This window comes from Taudactylus pleione, unplaced genomic scaffold (assembly GCF_031769625.1).
Source record: "Taudactylus pleione unplaced genomic scaffold, aTauple2 ptg000612l, whole genome shotgun sequence".
NCBI classification, from domain to species: domain Eukaryota; kingdom Metazoa; phylum Chordata; class Amphibia; order Anura; family Myobatrachidae; genus Taudactylus; species Taudactylus pleione.
Genome location: NW_028285014.1, coordinates 1446891 through 1468249, shown reverse-complemented (window position 1 = coordinate 1468249; position 21359 = coordinate 1446891). Strand labels below are relative to the sequence as shown.

General features: G+C 33.6%; 5 non-coding genes across 5 annotated transcripts; all 5 read right to left on the bottom strand.

Moving 5' to 3' along the window:
- Positions 1-6800: 6800 nt before the first annotated feature.
- TRNAL-CAA (transfer RNA leucine (anticodon CAA)) lies at positions 6801-6909 on the bottom strand. The gene is made up of 2 exons: positions 6872-6909; positions 6801-6846 (listed from the first exon to the last, which is right to left on the bottom strand). It is a non-coding gene; the product is annotated as a tRNA-Leu (tRNA).
- Positions 6910-9105: 2196 nt separating this feature from the next.
- TRNAL-CAA (transfer RNA leucine (anticodon CAA)) lies at positions 9106-9214 on the bottom strand. Its single transcript has 2 exons — positions 9177-9214; positions 9106-9151 (listed from the first exon to the last, which is right to left on the bottom strand). It is a non-coding gene; the product is annotated as a tRNA-Leu (tRNA).
- Positions 9215-11403: 2189 nt separating this feature from the next.
- Positions 11404-11512, bottom strand: TRNAL-CAA (transfer RNA leucine (anticodon CAA)). The gene is made up of 2 exons: positions 11475-11512; positions 11404-11449 (listed from the first exon to the last, which is right to left on the bottom strand). It is a non-coding gene; the product is annotated as a tRNA-Leu (tRNA).
- Positions 11513-16007: 4495 nt separating this feature from the next.
- On the bottom strand, positions 16008-16116 carry TRNAL-CAA (transfer RNA leucine (anticodon CAA)). The gene is made up of 2 exons: positions 16079-16116; positions 16008-16053 (listed from the first exon to the last, which is right to left on the bottom strand). It is a non-coding gene; the product is annotated as a tRNA-Leu (tRNA).
- Positions 16117-20618: 4502 nt separating this feature from the next.
- On the bottom strand, positions 20619-20727 carry TRNAL-CAA (transfer RNA leucine (anticodon CAA)). The gene is made up of 2 exons: positions 20690-20727; positions 20619-20664 (listed from the first exon to the last, which is right to left on the bottom strand). It is a non-coding gene; the product is annotated as a tRNA-Leu (tRNA).
- Between the last annotated feature and the right edge of the window lie 632 nt (positions 20728-21359).

Here is a 21359-nt window from a genome sequence, read left to right as displayed (position 1 = left end):
ACATCAGTATGTCCAAACCTGCTTCCTGTTAGGGTTTATCATTTTACTATTTATATTTTTGATTGTGATTTTGACAAATAATTTCGACTTGTTGAAAAAGGGGTCATTAAATCAAGATCTTAGATTAATGCATTTCCTCTAAAAGCTGTTTCTAAAATAACATTATTTAGGAAAAATGGCTCAAGCTAAAGTGTTATCCTTCAAAATTACTGTTGCCACCCTTTACTAAGGTCTTCATCCTAGCAGAACAGATTAGTTTGTCTTAGAAGTAAATTGTATATCATGTTATATGTAAAGTCTAAGAACCTTAAAATACTTTCGATGCCAATTATTCTTGTGTTTTATGTTTAGATTACTGAATACTAAAAGAATGTTGTGCAAACAATACTTATTCTTCAAAGGAAGAGATGTACAAGAACACGAGGACATGCACTGAAACTGGAGGGAGGTAGACTTAGAGGAAATTTGAAGAAAAATTACTTCACAGAAAGGGTAGTTGATAAATAGAAAAGCCTCCCATCCGATGTTGTTGAAGCTAAATGGTGAAACAATTTAAATACGCTTGGGATAGGCATAAGAATATCCTTAAAAGAAATGTAAGGAGCAAATAGGGTTGAAGTTGCCTAAAGGATACATGAAAAGTAGCAGACTACGTGGGCCAAGTGGTTCTTATCTGCCATCAAATTCTGTTTCTATGTAAAACATTATTTCAACCGCCAATTTCTACATGAACTGAACTTTAGAATTTTAAAACTAATCATAGTGTCTTTATCATTTAAGAATAATTTAATTAATTTAAGTCTAATGTAATTTGATCTTGATTGGAATGTAGATGGGAAAATCGATCAATTCTTAGGTCTTTAAAAGTTTCTATGCCCTTTAATTCATTCAATCATTGTGCTTCATATTGCTTAGAAATAAATGGGATCAAGATATCAATGTCTGGGAGAGGAAAGATTGAAAGACTGTGGATGTCCTGAGCATACTTCTCAATGTCAGTCATTTTGAGTGTAAAACATAACCAAAGAGCAAAAATATATTGTCAGAAGTGGGATTTGAACCTACGCCTCTTTACAGAGACCAGAATTCCCATTAACTGGAAGAGTAGAATCTTGAGTCTGATGTATTAGTCCGCTCGGCCATCCTGACAAGCACATCAGTATGTCCAAACCTGCTTCCTGTTAGGGTTTATCATTTTACTATTTATATTTTTGATTGTGATTTTGACAAATAATTTGGCCTTGTTGAAAAAGAGGTCATTAAATCAAGATCTTAGATTAATGCATTTCCTCTAAAAGCTGTTTCTTAAATAACATTATTTAGGAAAAATGGCTCAAGCTAAAGTGTTATCCTTCAAAATTACTGTTGCTACCCTTTACTAAGGTCTTCATCCTAGCAGAACAGATTAGTTTGTCTTAGAAGTAAATTGTATATCACGTTATATGTAAAGTCTAAGAGCCTTAAAATACTTTCGATGCCAATTATTCTTGTGTTTTATGTTTAGATTACTGAATACTAAAAGAATGTTGTGCAAACAATACTTATTCTTCAATGGAAGAGATGTACAAGAACACGAGGACATGCACTGAAACTGGAGGGAGGTAGACTTAGAGGAAATTTGAAGAAAAATTACTTCACAGAAAGGGTGGTTGATAAATAGAAAAGCCTCCCATCCAATGTTGTTGAAGCTAAATGGTGAAACAATTTAAACACGCTTCGGATAGGCATAAGAATATCCTTAAGAGAAATGTAAGGAGCAAATATGGTTGAAGTTGCCTAAAGGATACATGAAAAGGAGCAGACTACATGGGCCAAGTGGTTCTTATCTGCCATCAAATTCTGTTTCTATGTAATACATTATTTCAATAGCCAATTTCTATATGAACTGAACTTTAGAATTTTAAAACTAATCATAGTGTCTTTATCATTTAAGAATAATTAAATTAATTTAACTCTAATGTAATTTGATCTTGATTGGAATGTAGATGGGAAAATCGATCAATTCTTAGGTCTTTAACAGTTTCTATACCCTTTAATTCATTCAATCATTGTGCTTCATATTGCTTAGAAATAAATGGGATCAAGATATCAATGTCTGGGAGAGGAAAGATTGAAAGACTGTGGATGTCCTGAGCATACCACTCAATGTCGGTCATTTTGAGTGTAAAACATAACCAAAGAGCAAGAAAATATTGTCAGAAGTGGGATTTGAACCTATACCTCTTTACAGAGACCAGAATCACCATTAACTGAAAAAGTAGAACCTTGAGACTAGCGCCTCAGACCGCTCGGCCATCCTGACAAGCACATCAGCATTTCCAAACCTGCTTCCTGTTAGGGTTTATCATTTTACTATTTATATTTTTGATTGTGATTTTGACAAATAATTTCGACTTGTTGAAAAAGGGGTCATTAAATCAAGATCTTTGATTAATGCATTTCCTCTAAAAGCTGTTTCTTAAATAACATTATTTAGGAAAAAAGCTCAAGCTATAGTGTTATCCTTCAAAATTACTGTTGCCACCCTTTACTAAGGTCTTCATCCTAGCAGAACAGATTAGTTTATCTTAGAAGTAAATTGTATATCATGTTATATGTAAAGTCTAAGAGCCTTAAAATACTTTCGATGCCAATTATTCTTGTGTTTTATGTTTAGATTACTGAATACTGAAAGAATGTTGTGCAAACAATACTTATTCTTCAAAGGAAGAGATGTACAAGAACACGAGGACATGCACTGAAACTGGAGGGAGGTAGACTTAGAGGAAATTTGAAGAAAAATTACTTCACAGAAAGGGTAGTTGATAAATAGAAAAGTCTCCCATCCAATGTTGTTGAAGCTAAACGGTGAAACAATTTAAACACGCTTCGGATAGGCATAAGAATATCCTTAAGAGAAATGTAAGGAGCAAATATGGTTGAAGTTGCCTAAAGGATACATGAAAAGGAGCAGACTACATGGGCCAAGTGGTTCTTATCTGCCATCAAATTCTGTTTCTATGTAATACATTATTTCAATAGCCAATTTCTATATGAACAGAACTTTAGAATTTTAAAACTAATCATAGTGTCTTTATCATTTAAGAATAATTAAATTAATTTAACTCTAATGTAATTTGATCTTGATTGGAATGTAGATGGGAAAATCGATCAATTCTTAGGTCTTTAACAGTTTCTATACCCTTTAATTCATTCAATCATTGTGCTTCACATTGCTTAGAAATAAATGGGATCAAGATATCAATGTCTGGGAGAGGAAAGATTGAAAGACTGTGGATGTCCTGAGCATACTTCTCAATGTCGGTCATTTTGAGTGTAAAACATAACCAAAGAGCAAGAAAATATTGTCAGAAGTGGGATTTGAACCTATACCTCTTTACAGAGACCAGAATTACCATTAACTGGAAGAGTAGAATCTTGAGTCTGGTGTCTTAGACCGCTCGGCCATCCTGACAAGCACATCAGTATGTCCAAACCTGCTTCCTGTTAGGGTTTATCATTTTACTATTTATATTTTTGATTGTGATTTTGACAAATAATTTGGCCTTGTTGAAAAAGGGGTCATTAAATCAAGATCTTAGATTAATGCATTTCCTCTAAAAGCTGTTTCTTAAATAACATTACTTAGGAAAAATGGCTCAAGCTAACGTGTTATCCTTCAAAATTACTGTTGCCACCCTTTACTAAGGTCTTCATCCTAGCAGAACAGATTAGTTTGTCTTAGAAGTAAATTGTATATCACGTTATATGTAAAGTCTAAGAGCCTTAAAATACTTTCGATGCCAATTATTCTTGTGTTTTATGTTTAGATTACTGAATACTAAAAGAATGTTGTGCAAACAATACTTATTCTTCAAAGGAAGAGATGTACAAGAACACGAGGACATGCACTGAAACTGGAGGGAGGTAGACTTAGAGGAAATTTGAAGAAAAATTACTTCACAGAAAGGGTAGTTGATAAATAGAAAAGCCTCCCATCCGATGTTGTTGAAGCTAAATGGTGAAACAATTTAAACACGCTTGGGATAGGCATAAGAATATCCTTAAGAGAAATGTAAGGAGCAAATAGGTTTGAAGTTGCCTAAAGGATACATGAAAAGGAGCAGAATACGTGGGCCAAGTGGTTCTTATCTGCCATCAAATTCTGTTTCTATGTAATACATTATTTCAACCGCCAATTTCTACATGAACTGAACTTTAGAATTTTAAAACTAATCATAGTGTCTTTATCATTTAAGAATAATTTAATTAATTTAAGTCTAATGTAATTTGATCTTGATTGGAATGTAGATGGGAAAATCGATCAATTCTTAGGTCTTTAACAGTTTCTATGCCCTTTAATTCATTCAATCATTGTGCTTCATATTGCTTAGAAATAAATGGGATCAAGATATCAATGTCTGGGAGAGGAAAGATTGAAAGACTGTGGATGTCCTGAGCATACCTCTCAATGTCGGTCATTTTGAGTGTAAAACATAACCAAAGAGCAAGAAAATATTGTCAGAAGTGGGATTTGAACCTATACCTCTTTACAGAGACCAGAATCACCATTAACTGAAAAAGTAGAACCTTGAGTCTGGCGCCTCAGACCGCTCGGCCATCCTGACAAGCACATCAGTATTTCCAAACCTGCTTCCTGTTAGGGTTTATCATTTTACTATTTATATTTTTGATTGTGATTTTGACAAATAATTTCGACTTGTTGAAAAAGGGGTCATTAAATCAAGATCTTCAACTAATGCATTTCCTCTAAAAGCTGTTTCTTAAATAACATTATTTAGGAAAAAAGCTCAAGCTAAAGTGTTATCCTTCAAAATTACTGTTGCCACCCTTTACTAAGGTCTTCATCCTAGCAGAACAGATTAGTTTGTCTTAGAAGTAAATTGTATATCATGTTATATGTAAAGTCTAAGAGCCTTAAAATACTTTCGATGCCAATTATTCTTGTGTTTTATGTTTAGATTACTGAATACTAAAAGAATGTTGTGCAAACAATACTTATTCTTCAAAGGAAGAGATGTACAAGAACACGAGGACATGCACTGAAACTGGAGGGAGGTAGACTTAGAGGAAATTTGAAGAAAAATTACTTCACAGAAAGGGTAGTTGATAAATAGAAAAGCCTCCCATCCAATGTTGTTGAAGCTAAACGGTGAAACAATTTAAACACGCTTCGGATAGGCATAACAATATCCTTAAGAGAAATGTAAGGAGCAAATATGGTTGAAGTTGCCTAAAGGATACATGAAAAGGAGCAGACTACATGGGCCAAGTGGTTCTTATCTGCCATTAAATTCTGTTTCTATGTAATACATTATTTCAATAGCCAATTTCTATATGAACTGAACTTTAGAATTTTAAAACTAATCATAGTGTCTTTATCATTTAAGAATAATTAAATTAATTTAACTCTAATGTAATTTGATCTTGATTGGAATGTAGATGGGAAAATCGATCAATTCTTAGGTCTTTAACAGTTTCTATACCCTTTAATTCATTCAATCATTGTGCTTCATATTGCTTAGAAATAAATGGGATCAAGATATCAATGTCTGGGAGAGGAAAGTTTGAAAGACTGTGGATGTCCTGAGCATACCTCTCAATGTCGGTCATTTTGAGTGTAAAACATAACCAAAGAGCAAGAAAATATTGTCAGAAGTGGGATTTGAACCTATACCTCTTTACAGAGACCAGAATTACCATTAACTGGAAGAGGAGAATCTTGAGTCTGGTGTCTTAGACCGCTCGGCCATCCTGACAAGCACATCAGTATGTCCGAACCTGCTGTCTGTTAGGGTTTATCAATTTACTATTTATATTTTTGATTGTGATTTTGACAAATAATTTGGACTTGTTGAAAAAGGGGTCTTTAAATCAAGATCTTAGATTAATGCATTTCCTCTAAAAGCTGTTTCTAAAATAACATTATTTAGGAAAAATGGCTCAAGCTAAAGTGTTATCCTTCAAAATTACTGTTGCCACCCTTTACTAAGGTCTTCATCCTAGCAGAACAGATTAGTTTGTCTTAGAAGTAAATTGAATATCATGTTATATGTAAAGTCTAAGAGCCTTAAAATACTTTCGATGCCAATTAATCTTGTGTTTTATGTTTAGATTACTGAATACTTAAAGAATGTTGTGCAAACAATACTTATTCAAAGGAAGAGATGTACAAGAACACGAGGACATGCACTGAAACTGGAGGGAGGTAGACTTAGAGGAAATTTGAAGAAAAATTACTTCACAGAAAGGGTAGTTGATAAATAGAAAAGCCTCCCATCCAATGTTGTTGAAGCTAAACGGTGAAACAATTTAAACACGCTTCGGATAGGCATAAGAATATCCTTAAGAGAAATTTAAGGAGCAAAGAGGGTTGAAGTTGCCTAAAGGATACATGAAAAGAAGCAGACTACATGGGCCAAGTGGTTCTTATCTGCCATCAAATTCTGTTTCTATGTAATACATTATTTCAATAGCCAATTTCTATATGAACTGAACTTTAGAATTTTAAAACTAATCATAGTGTCTTTATCATTTAAGAATAATTTAATTAATTTAACTCTAATGTAATTTGATCTTGATTGGAAGGCAGATGGCAAAATCGATCAATTCTTAGGTCTTTAAAAGTTTCTATGCCCTTTAATTCATTCAATCATTGTGCTTCATATTGCTTAGAAATAAATGGGATCAAGATATCAATGTTTGGGAGAGGAAAGATTGAAAGACTGTGGATGTCCTGAGCATACTTCTCAATGTCGGTCATTTTGAGTGTAAAACATAACCAAAGAGTAAGAAAGTATTTTCAGAAGTGGGATTTGAACCCACGCCTCTTTACAGAGACCAGAATTCCCATTAACTGGAAGAGTAGAATCTTGAGTCTGGCGCCTTAGACCACTCGGCCATCCTGACAAGCATTCAGCACATCCGAACCTGCTTCCTGTTAGGGTTTTTCATTTTACTATTTATATTTTTGATTGTGATTTTGACAAATAATTTGGACTTGTTGAAAAAGGGGTCATTAAATCAAGATCTTAGATTTATGCATTTCCTCTAAAAGCTGTTTCTTAAATAACATTATTTAGGAAAAATGGCTCAAGCTAAAGTGTTATCCTTCAAAATTACTGTTGCCACCCTTTACTGAGGTCTTCATCCTAGCAGAACAGATTAGTTTGTCTTAGAAGAAAATTGTATATCATGTTATATGTAAAGTCTAAGAGCCTTAAAATACTTTCGATGCCAATTATTCTTGTGTTTTATGTTTAGATTACTGAATACTAAAAGAATGTTGTACAAACAATATTTATTCTTCAAAGGAAGAGATGTACAAGAACATAAGGACATGCACTGAAACTGAAGGGAGGTAGACTTAGAGGAAATTTGAAGAAAAATTACTTCACAGAAAGGGTAATTGATAAATAGAAAAGCCTCCCATCCGATGTTGTTGAAGCTAAATGGTGAAACAATTCAAATACGCTTCGGATAGGCATAAGAATATCCTTAAAAGAAATGTAAGGAGCAAATAGGGTTGAAGTTACCTAAAGGATACATGAAAAGTTGCAGACTACGTGGGCCAAGTGGTTCTTATCTGCCATCAAATTCTGTTTCTATGTAAAACATTATTTCAACCACCAATTTCTACATGAACTGAACTTTAGAATTTTAAAACTAATCATAGTGTCTTTATCATTTAAGAATAATTTAATTAATTTAAGTCTAATGTAATTTGATCTTGATTGGAATGTAGATGGGAAAATCGATCAATTCTTAGGTCTTTAAAAGTTTCTATGCCCTTTAATTCATTCAATCATTGTGCTTCATATTGCTTAGAAATAAATGGGATCAAGATATCAATGTCTGGGAGAGGAAAGATTGAAAGACTGTGGATGTCCTGAGCATACTTCTCAATGTCAGTCATTTTGAGTGTAAAACATAACCAAAGAGCAAAAATATATTGTCAGAAGTGGGATTTGAACCTATACCTCTTTACAGAGACCAGAATTCCTATTAACTGGAAGAGTAGAATCTTGAGTCTGGTGTCTTAGACCGCTCCGCCATCCTGACATGCACATCAGTATGTCCAAACCTGCTTCCTGTTAGGGTTTATCATTTTACTATTTATATTTTTGATTGTGATTTTGACAAATAATTTGGCCTTGTTGAAAAAGGGGTCATTAAATCAAGATATTAGATTAATGCATTTCCTCTAAAAGCTGTTTCTTAAATAACATTATTTAGGAAAAATGGCTCAAGCTAAAGTGTTATCCTTCAAAATTACTGTTGTCACCCTTTACTAAGGTCTTCATCCTAGCAGAACAGATTAGTTTGTCTTAGAAGTAAATTTTATATCACGTTATATGTAAAGTCTAAGAGCCTTAAAATACTTTCGATGCCAATTATTCTTGTGTTTTATGTTTAGATTACTGAATACTAAAAGAATGTTGTGCAAACAATATTTATTCTTCAAAGGAAGAGATGTACAAGAACACGATGACATGCACTGAAACTGGAGAGAGGTAGACTTAGAGGAAATTTGAAGAAAAATTACTTCACAGAAAGGGTAGTTGATAAATAGAAAAGCCTCCCATCCGATGTTGTTGAAGCTAAATGGTAAAACAATTTAAACACGCTTGGGATAGGCATAAGAATATCCTTAAGAGAAATGTAAGGAGCAAATAGGATTGAAGTTGCCTAAAGGATACATGAAAAGGAGCAGACTACGTGGGCCAAGTGGTTCTTATCTGCCATCAAATTCTGTTTCTATGTAAAACATTATTTCAACAGTCAATTTCTACATGAACTGAACTTTAGAATTTTAAAACTAATCATAGTGTCTTTATCATTTAAGAATAATTTATTTAATTTAAGTCTAATGTAATTTGATCTTGATTGGAATGTAGATGGGAAAATCGATCAATTCTTAGGTCTTTAACAGTTTCTATGCCCTTTAATTCATTCAATCATTGTGCTTCATATTGCTTAGAAATAAATGGGATCAAGATATCAATGTCTGGGAGAGGAAAGATTGAAAGACTGTGGACGTCCTGAGCATACTTCTCAATGTCGGTCATTTTGAGTGTAAAACATAACCAAAGAGCAAGAAAATATTGTCAGAAGTGGGATTTGAACCCAGGCCTCTTTACAGAGACCAGAATTCCCATTAACTGGAAGAGAAGAATCTTGAGTCTGGCGCCTTAGACCGCTCGGCCATCCTGACAAGCACATCAGTATGTCCGAACCTGCTGTCTGTTAGGGTTTATCAATTTACTATTTATATTTTTGATTGTGATTTTGACAAATAATTTGGACTTGTTGAAAAAGGGGTCATTAAATCAAGATCTTAGATTAATGCATTTCCTCTAAAAGCTGTTTCTAAAATAACATTATTTAGGAAAAATGGCTCAAGCTAAAGTGTTATCCTTCAAAATTACTGTTGCCACCCTTTACTAAGGTCTTCATCCTAGCAGAACAGAGTAGTTTGTCTTAGAAGTAAATTGTATATCATGTTATATGTAAAGTCTAAGAGCCTTAAAATACTTTCGATGCCAATTATTCTTGTGTTTTATGTTTAGATTACTGAATACTAAAAGAATGTTGTGCAAACAATACTTATTCTTCAAAGGAAGAGATGTACAAGAACACGAGGACATGCACTGAAACTGGAGAGAGATAGACTTAGAGGAAATTTGAAGAAAAATTACTTCACAGAAAGGGTAGTTGATAAATAGAAAAGCCTCCCATCCAATGTTGTTGAAGCTAAACGGTGAAACAATTTAAACACGCTTCGGATAGGCATAAGAATACCCTTAAGAGAAATGTAAGGAGCAAATATGGTTGAAGTTGCCTAAAGGATACATGAAAAGGAGAAGACTACATGGGCCAAGTGGTTCTTATCTGCCATCAAATTCTGTTTCTATGTAATACATTATTTCAATAGCCAATTTCTATATGAACTGAACTTTAGAATTTTAAAACTAATCATAGTGTCTTTATCATTTAAGAATAATTTAATTAATTTAACTCTAATGTAATTTGATCTTGATTGGAATGCAGATGGGAAAATCGATCAATTCTTAGGTCTTTAAAAGTTTCTATGCCCTTTAATTCATTCAATCATTGTGCTTCATATTGCTTAGAAATAAATGGGATCAAGATATCAATGTCTGGGAGAGGAAAGATTGAAAGACTGTGGATGTCCTGAGCATACTTTTCAATGTCGGTCATTTTGAGTGTAAAACATAACCAAAGAGTAAGAAAATATTGTCAGAAGTGGGATTTGAACCCACGCCTCTTTACAGAGACCAGAATTCCCATTAACTGGAAGAGTAGAATCTTGAGTCTGGCGCCTTAGGCCATCCTGACAAGCACATCAGTATATCCAAACCTGCTTCCTGTTAGGGTTTATCATTTTACTATTTATAATTTTGATTGTGATTTTGACAAATAATTTGGACTTGTTGAAAAAGGGGTCATTAAATCAAGATCTTAGATTAATGCATTTCCTCTAAAAGCTGTTTCTAAAATAACATTATTTAGGAAAAATGGCTCAAGCTAAAGTGTTATCCTTCAAAATTACTGTTGCCACCCTTTACTAAGGTCTTCATCCTAGCAGAACAGATTAGTTTGTCTTAGAAGTAAATTGTATATCATGTTATATGTAAAGTCTAAGAGCCTTAAAATACTTTCGATGCCAATTAATCTTGTGTTTTATGTTTAGATTACTGAATACTTAAAGAATGTTGTGCAAACAATACTTATTCTTCAAAGGAAGAGATGTACAAGAACACGAGGACATGCACTGAAACTGGAGGGAGGTAGACTTAGAGGAAATTTGAAGAAAAATTACTTCACAGAAAGGGTAGTTGATAAATAGAAAAGCCTCCCATCCAATGTTGTTGAAGCTAAACGGTGAAACAATTTAAACACGCTTCGGATAGGCATAAGAATATCCTTAAGAGAAATTTAAGGAGCAAAGAGGGTTGAAGTTGCCTAAAGGATACATGAAAAGGAGCAGACTACATGGGCCAAGTGGTTCTTATCTGCCATCAAATTCTGTTTCTATGTAATACATTATTTCAATAGCCAATTTCTATATGAACTGAACTTTAGAATTTTAAAACTAATCATAGTGTCTTTATCATTTAAGAATAATTTAATTAATTTAACTCTAATGTAATTTGATCTTGATTGGAAGGCAGATGGCAAAATCGATCAATTCTTAGGTCTTTAAAAGTTTCTATGCCCTTTAATTCATTCAATCATTGTGCTTCATATTGCTTAGAAATAAATGTGATCAAGATATCAATGTCTGGGAGAGGAAAGATTGAAAGACTGTGGACGTCCTGAGCATACTTCTCAATGTCGGTCATTTTGAGTGTAAAACATAACCAAAGAGCAAGAAAATATTGTCAGAAGTGGGATTTGAACCCAGGCCTCTTTACAGAGACCAGAATTCCCATTAACTGGAAGAGAAGAATCTTGAGTCTGGCGCCTTAGACCGCTCGGCCATCCTGACAAGCACATCAGTATGTCCGAACCTGCTGTCTGTTAGGGTTTATCAATTTACTATTTATATTTTTGATTGTGATTTTGACAAATAATTTGGACTTGTTGAAAAAGGGGTCATTAAATCAAGATCTTAGATTAATGCATTTCCTCTAAAAGCTGTTTCTTAAATAACATTATTTAGGAAAAATGGCTCAAGCTAAAGTGTTATCCTTCAAAATTACTGTTGCCACCCTTTGCTAAGGTCTTCATCCTAGCAGAACAGATTAGTTTGTCTTAGAAGAAAATTGAATATCATGTTATATGTAAAGTCTAAGAGCCTTAAAATACTTTCGATGCCAATTATTCTTGTGTTTTATGTTTAGATTACTGAATACTAAAAGAATGTTGTGCAAACAATATTTATTCTTCAAAGGAAGAGATGTACAAGAACACGAGGACATGCACTGAAACTGGAGGGAGGTAGACTTAGAGGAAATTTGAAGAAAAATTACTTCACAGAAAGGGTAGTTGATAAAAAGAAAAGCCTCCCATCCGATGTTGTTGAAGCTAAATGGTGAAACAATTTAAACACGCTTCGGATAGGCATAAGAATATCCTTAAGAGAAATGTAAGGAGCAAATAGGGTTGAAGTTGCCTAAAGGATACATGAAAAGGAGCAGACTACGTGGGCCAAGTGGTTCTTATCTGCCATCAAATTCTGTTTCTATGAAAAACATTATTTCAACAGTCAATTTCTACATGAACTGAACTTTAGAATTTTAAAACTAATCATAGTGTCTTTATCATTTAAGAATAATTAAATTAATTTAACTCTAATGTAATTTGATCTTGATTGGAATGTAGATGGGAAAATCGATCAATTCTTAGGTCTTTAACAGTTTCTATACCCTTTAATTCATTCAATCATTGTGCTTCATATTGCTTAGAAATAAATGGGATCAAGATATCAATGTCTGGGAGAGGAAAGTTTTAAAGACTGTGGATGTCCTGAGCATACCTCTCAATGTCGGTCATTTTGAGTGTAAAACATAACCAAAGAGCAAGAAAGTATTGTCAGAAGTGGGATTTGAACCTATACCTCTTTACAGAGACCAGAATTACCATTAACTGGAAGAGGAGAATCTTGAGTCTGGTGTCTTAGACCGCTCGGCCATCCTGACAAGCACATCAGTATGTCCGAACCTGCTGTCTGTTAGGGTTTATCAATTTACTATTTATATTTTTGATTGTGATTTTGACAAATAATTTGGACTTGTTGAAAAAGGGGTCATTAAATCAAGATCTTAGATTAATGCATTTCCTCTAAAAGCTGTTTCTAAAATAACATTATTTAGGAAAAATGGCTCAAGCTAAAGTGTTATCCTTCAAAATTACTGTTGCCACCCTTTACTAAGGTCTTCATCCTAGCAGAACAGATTAGTTTGTCTTAGAAGTAAATTGTATATCATGTTATATGTAAAGTCTAAGAGCCTTAAAATACTTTCGATGCCAATTAATCTTGTGTTTTATGTTTAGATTACTGAATACTTAAAGAATGTTGTGCAAACAATACTTATTCTTCAAAGGAAGAGATGTACAAGAACACGAGGACATGCACTGAAACTGGAGGGAGGTAGACTTAGAGGAAATTTGAAGAAAAATTACTTCACAGAAAGGGTAGTTGATAAATAGAAAAGCCTCCCATCCAATGTTGTTGAAGCTAAACGGTGAAACAATTTAAACACGCTTCGGATAGGCATAAGAATATCCTTAAGAGAAATGTAAGGAGCAAATAGGATTGAAGTTGCCTAAAGGATACATGAAAAGGAGCAGACTACGTGGGCCAAGTGGTTCTTATCTGCCATCAAATTCTGTTTCTATGTAAAACATTATTTCAACAGTCAATTTCTACATGAACTGAACTTTAGAATTTTAAAACTAATCATAGTGTCTTTATCATTTAAGAATAATTTATTTAATTAAAGTCTAATGTAATTTGATCTTGATTGGAATGTAGATGGGAAAATCGATCAATTCTTAGGTCTTTAACAGTTTCTATGCCCTTTAATTCATTCAATCATTGTGCTTCATATTGCTTAGAAATAAATGGGATCAAGATATCAATGTCTGGGAGAGGAAAGATTGAAAGACTGTGGACGTCCTGAGCATACTTCTCAATGTCGGTCATTTTGAGTGTAAAACATAACCAAAGAGCAAGAAAATATTGTCAGAAGTGGGATTTGAACCAAGGCCTCTTTACAGAGACCAGAATTCCCATTAACTGGAAGAGAAGAATCTTGAGTCTGGCGCCTTAGACCGCTCGGCCATCCTGACAAGCACATCAGTATGTCCGAACCTGCTGTCTGTTAGGGTTTATCAATTTACTATTTATATTTTTGATTGTGATTTTGACAAATAATTTGGACTTGTTGAAAAAGGGGTCATTAAATCAAGATCTTAGATTAATGCATTTCCTCTAAAAGCTGTTTCTAAAATAACATTATTTAGGAAAAATGGCTCAAGCTAAAGTGTTATCCTTCAAAATTACTGTTGCCACCCTTTACTAAGGTCTTCATCCTAGCAGAACAGAGTAGTTTGTCTTAGAAGTAAATTGTATATCATGTTATATGTAAAGTCTAAGAGCCTTAAAATACTTTCGATGCCAATTATTCTTGTGTTTTATGTTTAGATTACTGAATACTAAAAGAATGTTGTGCAAACAATACTTATTCTTCAAAGGAAGAGATGTACAAGAACACGAGGACATGCACTGAAACTGGAGAGAGATAGACTTAGAGGAAATTTGAAGAAAAATTACTTCACAGAAAGGGTAGTTGATAAATAGAAAAGCCTCCCATCCAATGTTGTTGAAGCTAAACGGTGAAACAATTTAAACAAGCTTCGGATAGGCATAAGAATACCCTTAAGAGAAATGTAAGGAGCAAATATGGTTGAAGTTGCCTAAAGGATACATGAAAAGGAGAAGACTACATGGGCCAAGTGGTTCTTATCTGCCATCAAATTCTGTTTCTATGTAATACATTATTTCAATAGCCAATTTCTATATGAACTGAACTTTAGAATTTTAAAACTAATCATAGTGTCTTTATCATTTAAGAATAATTTAATTAATTTAACTCTAATGTAATTTGATCTTGATTGGAATGCAGATGGGAAAATCGATCAATTCTTAGGTCTTTAAAAGTTTCTATGCCCTTTAATTCATTCAATCATTGTGCTTCATATTGCTTAGAAATAAATGGGATCAAGATATCAATGTCTGGGAGAGGAAAGATTGAAAGACTGTGGATGTCCTGAGCATACTTTTCAATGTCGGTCATTTTGAGTGTAAAACATAACCAAAGAGTAAGAAAATATTGTCAGAAGTGGGATTTGAACCCACGCCTCTTTACAGAGACCAGAATTCCCATTAACTGGAAGAGTAGAATCTTGAGTCTGGCGCCTTAGGCCATCCTGACAAGCACATCAGTATATCCAAACCTGCTTCCTGTTAGGGTTTATCATTTTACTATTTATATTTTTGATTGTGATTTTGACAAATAATTTGGACTTGTTGAAAAAGGGGTCATTAAATCAAGATCTTAGATTTATGCATTTCCTCTAAAAGCTGTTTCTTAAATAACATTATTTAGGAAAAATGGCTCAAGCTAAAGTGTTATCCTTCAAAATTACTGTTGCCACCCTTTGCTAAGGTCTTCATCCTAGCAGAACAGATTAGTTTGTCTTAGAAGTAAATTGTATATCATGTTATATGTAAAGTCTAAGAGCCTTAAAATACTTTCGATGCCAATTAATCTTGTGTTTTATGTTTAGATTACTGAATACTTAAAGAATGTTGTGCAAACAATACTTATTCTTCAAAGGAAGAGATGTACAAGAACACGAGGACATGCACTGAAACTGGAGGGAGGTAGACTTAGAGGAAATTTGAAGAAAAATTACTTCACAGAAAGGGTAGTTGATAAATAGAAAAGCCTCCCATCCAATGTTGTTGAAGCTAAACGGTGAAACAATTTAAACACGCTTCGGATAGGCATAAGAATATCCTTAAGAGAAATTTAAGGAGCAAAGAGGGTTGAAGTTGCCTAAAGGATACATGAAAAGGAGCAGACTACATGGGCCAAGTGGTTCTTATCTGCCATCAAATTCTGTTTCTATGTAATACATTATTTCAATAGCCAATTTCTATATGAACTGAACTTTAGAATTTTAAAACTAATCATAGTGTCTTTATCATTTAAGAATAATTTAATTAATTTAACTCTAATGTAATTTGATCTTGATTGGAAGGCAGATGGCAAAATCGATCAATTCTTAGGTCTTTAACAGTTTCTATGCCCTTTAATTCATTCAATCATTGTGCTTCATATTGCTTAGAAATAAATGGGATCAAGATATCAATGTCTGGGAGAGGAAAGATTGAAAGACTGTGGACGTCCTGAGCATACTTCTCAATGTCGGTCATTTTGAGTGTAAAACATAACCAAAGAGCAAGAAAATATTGTCAGAAGTGGGATTTGAACCCAGGCCTCTTTACAGAGACCAGAATTCCCATTAACGGGAAGAGAAGAATCTTGAGTCTGGTGCCTTAGACCGCTCGGCCATCCTGACAAGCACATCAGTATGTCCGAACCTGCTGTCTGTTAGGGTTTATCAATTTACTATTTATATTTTTGATTGTGATTTTGACAAATAATTTGGACTTGTTGAAAAAGGGGTCATTAAATCAAGATCTTAGATTAATGCATTTCCTCTAAAAGCTGTTTCTTAAATAACATTATTTAGGAAAAATGGCTCAAGCTAAAGTGTTATCCTTCAAAATTACTGTTGCCACCCTTAGCTAAGGTCTTCATCCTAGCAGAACAGATTAGTTTGTCTTAGAAGAAAATTGAATATCATGTTATATGTAAAGTCTAAGAGCCTTAAAATACTTTCGATGCCAATTATTCTTGTGTTTTATGTTTAGATTACTGAATACTAAAAGAATGTTGTGCAAACAATATTTATTCTTCAAAGGAAGAGATGTACAAGAACACGAGGACATGCACTGAAACTGGAGGGAGGTAGACTTAGAGGAAATTTGAAGAAAAATTACTTCACAGAAAGGGTAGTTGATAAAAAGAAAAGCCTCCCATCCGATGTTGTTGAAGCTAAATGGTGAAACAATTTAAACACGCTTCGGATAGGCATAAGAATATCCTTAAGAGAAATGTAAGGAGCAAATACGGTTGAAGTTGCCTAAAGGATACATGAAAAGGAGCAGACTACGTGGGCCAAGTGGTTCTTATCTGCCATCAAATTCTGTTTCTATGTAAAACATTATTTCAACAGTCAATTTCTACATGAACTGAACTTTAGAATTTTAAAACTAATCATAGTGTCTTTATCATTTAAGAATAATTAAATTAATTTAACTCTAATGTAATTTGATCTTGATTGGAATGTAGATGGGAAAATCGATCAATTCTTAGGTCTTTAACAGTTTCTATACCCTTTAATTCATTCAATCATTGTGCTTCATATTGCTTAGAAATAAATGGGATCAAGATATCAATGTCTGGGAGAGGAAAGTTTGAAAGACTGTGGATGTCCTGAGCATACCTCTCAATGTCGGTCATTTTGAGTGTAAAACATAACCAAAGAGCAAGAAAGTATTGTCAGAAGTGGGATTTGAACCTATACCTCTTTACAGAGACCAGAATTACCATTAACTGGAAGAGGAGAATCTTGAGTCTGGTGTCTTAGACCGCTCGGCCATCCTGACAAGCACATCAGTATATCCAAACCTGCTTCCTGTTAGGGTTTATCATTTTACTATTTATATTTTTGATTGTGATTTTGACAAATAATTTGGACTTGTTGAAAAAGGGGTCATTAAATCAAGATCTTAGATTTATGCATTTCCTCTAAAAGCTGTTTCTTAAATAACATTATTTAGGAAAAATGGCTCAAGCTAAAGTGTTATCCTTCAAAATTACTGTTGCCACCCTTTGCTAAGGTCTTCATCCTAGCAGAACAGATTAGTTTGTCTTAGAAGAAAATTGAATATCATGTTATATGTAAAGTCTAAGAGCCTTAAAATACTTTCGATGCCAATTATTCTTGTGTTTTATGTTTAGATTACTGAATACTAAAAGAATGTTGTGCAAACAATATTTATTCTTCAAAGGAAGAGATGTACAAGAACACGAGGACATGCACTGAAACTGGAGGGAGGTAGACTTAGAGGAAATTTGAAGAAAAATTACTTCACAGAAAGGGTAGTTGATAAAAAGAAAAGCCTCCCATCCGATGTTGTTGAAGCTAAATGGTGAAACAATTTAAACACGCTTCGGATAGGCATAAGAATATCCTTAAGAGAAATGTAAGGAGCAAATAGGGTTGAAGTTGCCTAAAGGATACATGAAAAGGAGCAGACTACGTGGGCCAAGTGGTTCTTATCTGCCATCAAATTCTGTTTCTATGTAAAACATTATTTCAACAGTCAATTTCTACATGAACTGAACTTTAGAATTTTAAAACTAATCATAGTGTCTTTATCATTTAAGAATAATTAAATTAATTTAACTCTAATGTAATTTGATCTTGATTGGAATGTAGATGGGAAAATCGATCAATTCTTAGGTCTTTAACAGTTTCTATACCCTTTAATTCATTCAATCATTGTGCTTCATATTGCTTAGAAATAAATGGGATCAAGATATCAATGTCTGGGAGAGGAAAGTTTGAAAGACTGTGGATGTCCTGAGCATACCTCTCAATGTCGGTCATTTTGAGTGTAAAACATAACCAAAGAGCAAGAAAGTATTGTCAGAAGTGGGATTTGAACCTATACCTCTTTACAGAGACCAGAATTACCATTAACTGGAAGAGGAGAATCTTGAGTCTGGTGTCTTAGACCGCTCGGCCATCCTGACAAGCACATCAGTATGGCCGAACCTGCTGTCTGTTAGGGTTTATCAATTTACTATTTATATTTTTGATTGTGATTTTGACAAATAATTTGGACTTGTTGAAAAAGGGGTCATTAAATCAAGATCTTAGATTAATGCATTTCCTCTAAAAGCTGTTTCTAAAATAACATTATTTAGGAAAAATGGCTCAAGCTAAAGTGTTATCCTTCAAAATTACTGTTGCCACCCTTTACTAAGGTCTTCATCCTAGCAGAACAGATTAGTTTGTCTTAGAAGTAAATTGTATATCATGTTATATGTAAAGTCTAAGAGCCTTAAAATACTTTCGATGCCAATTAATCTTGTGTTTTATGTTTAGATTACTGAATACTTAAAGAATGTTGTGCAAACAATACTTATTCTTCAAAGGAAGAGATGTACAAGAACACGAGGACATGCACTGAAACTGGAGGGATGTAGACTTAGAGGAAATTTGAAGAAAAATTACTTCACAGAAAGGGTAGTTGATAAATAGAAAAGCCTCCCATCCAATGTTGTTGAAGCTAAACGGTGAAACAATTTAAACATGCTTCGGATAGGCATAAGAATATCCTTAAGAGAAATTTAAGGAGCAAAGAGGGTTGAAGTTGCCTAAAGGATACATGAAAAGGAGCAGACTACATGGGCCAAGTGGTTCTTATCTGCCATCAAATTCTGTTTCTATGTAATACATTATTTCAATAGCCAATTTCTATATGAACTGAACTTTAGAATTTTAAAACTAATCATAGTGTCTTTATCATTTAAGAATAATTTAATTAATTTAACTCTAATGTAATTTGATCTTGATTGGAAGGCAGATGGCAAAATCGATCAATTCTTAGGTCTTTAAAAGTTTCTATGCCCTTTAATTCATTCAATCATTGTGCTTCATATTGCTTAGAAATAAATGGGATCAAGATATCAATGTCTGGGAGAGGAAAGATTGAAAGACTGTGGATGTCCTGAGCATTCTTCTCAATGTCGGTCATTTTGAGTGTAAAACATAACCAAAGAGTAAGAAAATATTTTCAGAAGTGGGATTTGAACCCACGCCTCTTTACAGAGACCAGAATTCCCATTAACTGGAAGAGTAGAATCTTGAGACTGGCGCCTTAGACCACTCGGCCATCCTGACAAGCATTCAGCATATCCGAACCTGCTTCCTGTTAGGGTTTTTCATTTTACTATTTATATTTTTGATTGTGATTTTGACAAATAATTTGGACTTGTTGAAAAAGGGGTCATTAAATCAAGATCTTAGATTAATGCATTTCCTCTAAAAGCTGTTTCTAAAATAACATTATTTAGGAAAAATGGCTCAAGCTAAAGTGTTATCCTTCAAAATTACTGTTGCCACCCTTTACTAAGGTCTTCATCCTAGCAGAACAGAGTAGTTTGTCTTAGAAGTAAATTGTATATCATGTTATATGTAAAGTCTAAGAGCCTTAAAATACTTTCGATGCCAATTATTCTTGTGTTTTATGTTTAGATTACTGAATACTAAAAGAATGTTGTGCAAACAATACTTATTCTTCAAAGGAAGAGATGTACAAGAACACGAGGACATGCACTGAAACTGGAGGGAGGTAGACTTAGAGGAAATTTGAAGAAAAATTACTTCACAGAAAGGGTAGTTGATAAATAGAAAAGCCTCCCATCCAATGTTGTTGAAGCTAAACGGTGAAACAATTTAAACACGCTTCGGATAGGCATAAGAATACCCTTAAGAGAAATGTAAGGAGCAAATATGGTTGAAGTTGCCTAAAGGATACATGAAAAGGAGAAGACTAAATGGGCCAAGTGGTTCTTATCTGCCATCAATTTCTGTTTCTATGTAATACATTATTTCAATAGCCAATTTCTATATGAACTGAACTTTAGAATTTTAAAACTAATCATAGTGTCTTTATCATTTAAGAATAATTTAATTAATTTAACTCTAATGTAATTTGATCTTGATTGGAATGCAGATGGGAAAATCGATCAATTCTTAGGTCTTTAAAAGTTTCTATGCCCTTTAATTCATTCAATCATTGTGCTTCATATTGCTTAGAAATAAATGGGATCAAGATATCAATGTCTGGGAGAGGAAAGATTGAAAGACTGTGGATGTCCTGAGCATACTTTTCAATGTCGGTCATTTTGAGTGTAAAACATAACCAAACTGTAAGAAAATATTGTCAGAAGTGGGATTTGAACCCACGCCTCTTTACAGAGACCAGAATTCCCATTAACTGGAAGAGTAGAATCTTGAGTCTGGCGCCTTAGACCAGTCGGCCATCCTGACAAGCACATCAGTATGTCCGAACCTGCTGTCTGTTAGGGTTTATCAATTTACTATTTATATTTTTGATTGTGATTTTGACAAATAATTTGGACTTGTTGAAAAAGGGGTTATTAAATCAAGATCTTAGATCAATGCATTTCCTCTAAAAGCTGTTTCTAAAATAACATTATTTAGGAAAAATGGCTCAAGCTAAAGTGTTATCCTTCAAAATTACTGTTGCCACCCTTTACTAAGGTCTTCATCCTAGCAGAACAGATTAGTTTGTCTTAGAAGAAAATTGTATATCATGTTATATGTAAAGTCTAAGAGCCTTAAAATACTTTCGATGCCAATTATCCTTGTGTTTTATGTTTAGATTACTGAATACTAAAAGAATGTTGTACAAACAATATTTATTCTTCAAAGGAAGAGATGTACAAGAACATAAGGACATGCACTGAAACTGAAGGGAGGTAGACTTAGAGGAAATTTGAAGAAAAATTACTTCACAGAAAGGGTAATTGATAAATAGAAAAGCCTCCCATCCGATGTTGTTGAAGCTAAATGGTGAAACAATTTAAATACGCTTCGGATAGGCATAAGAATATCCTTAAAAGAAATGTAAGGAGCAAATAGGGTTGAAGTTACCTAAA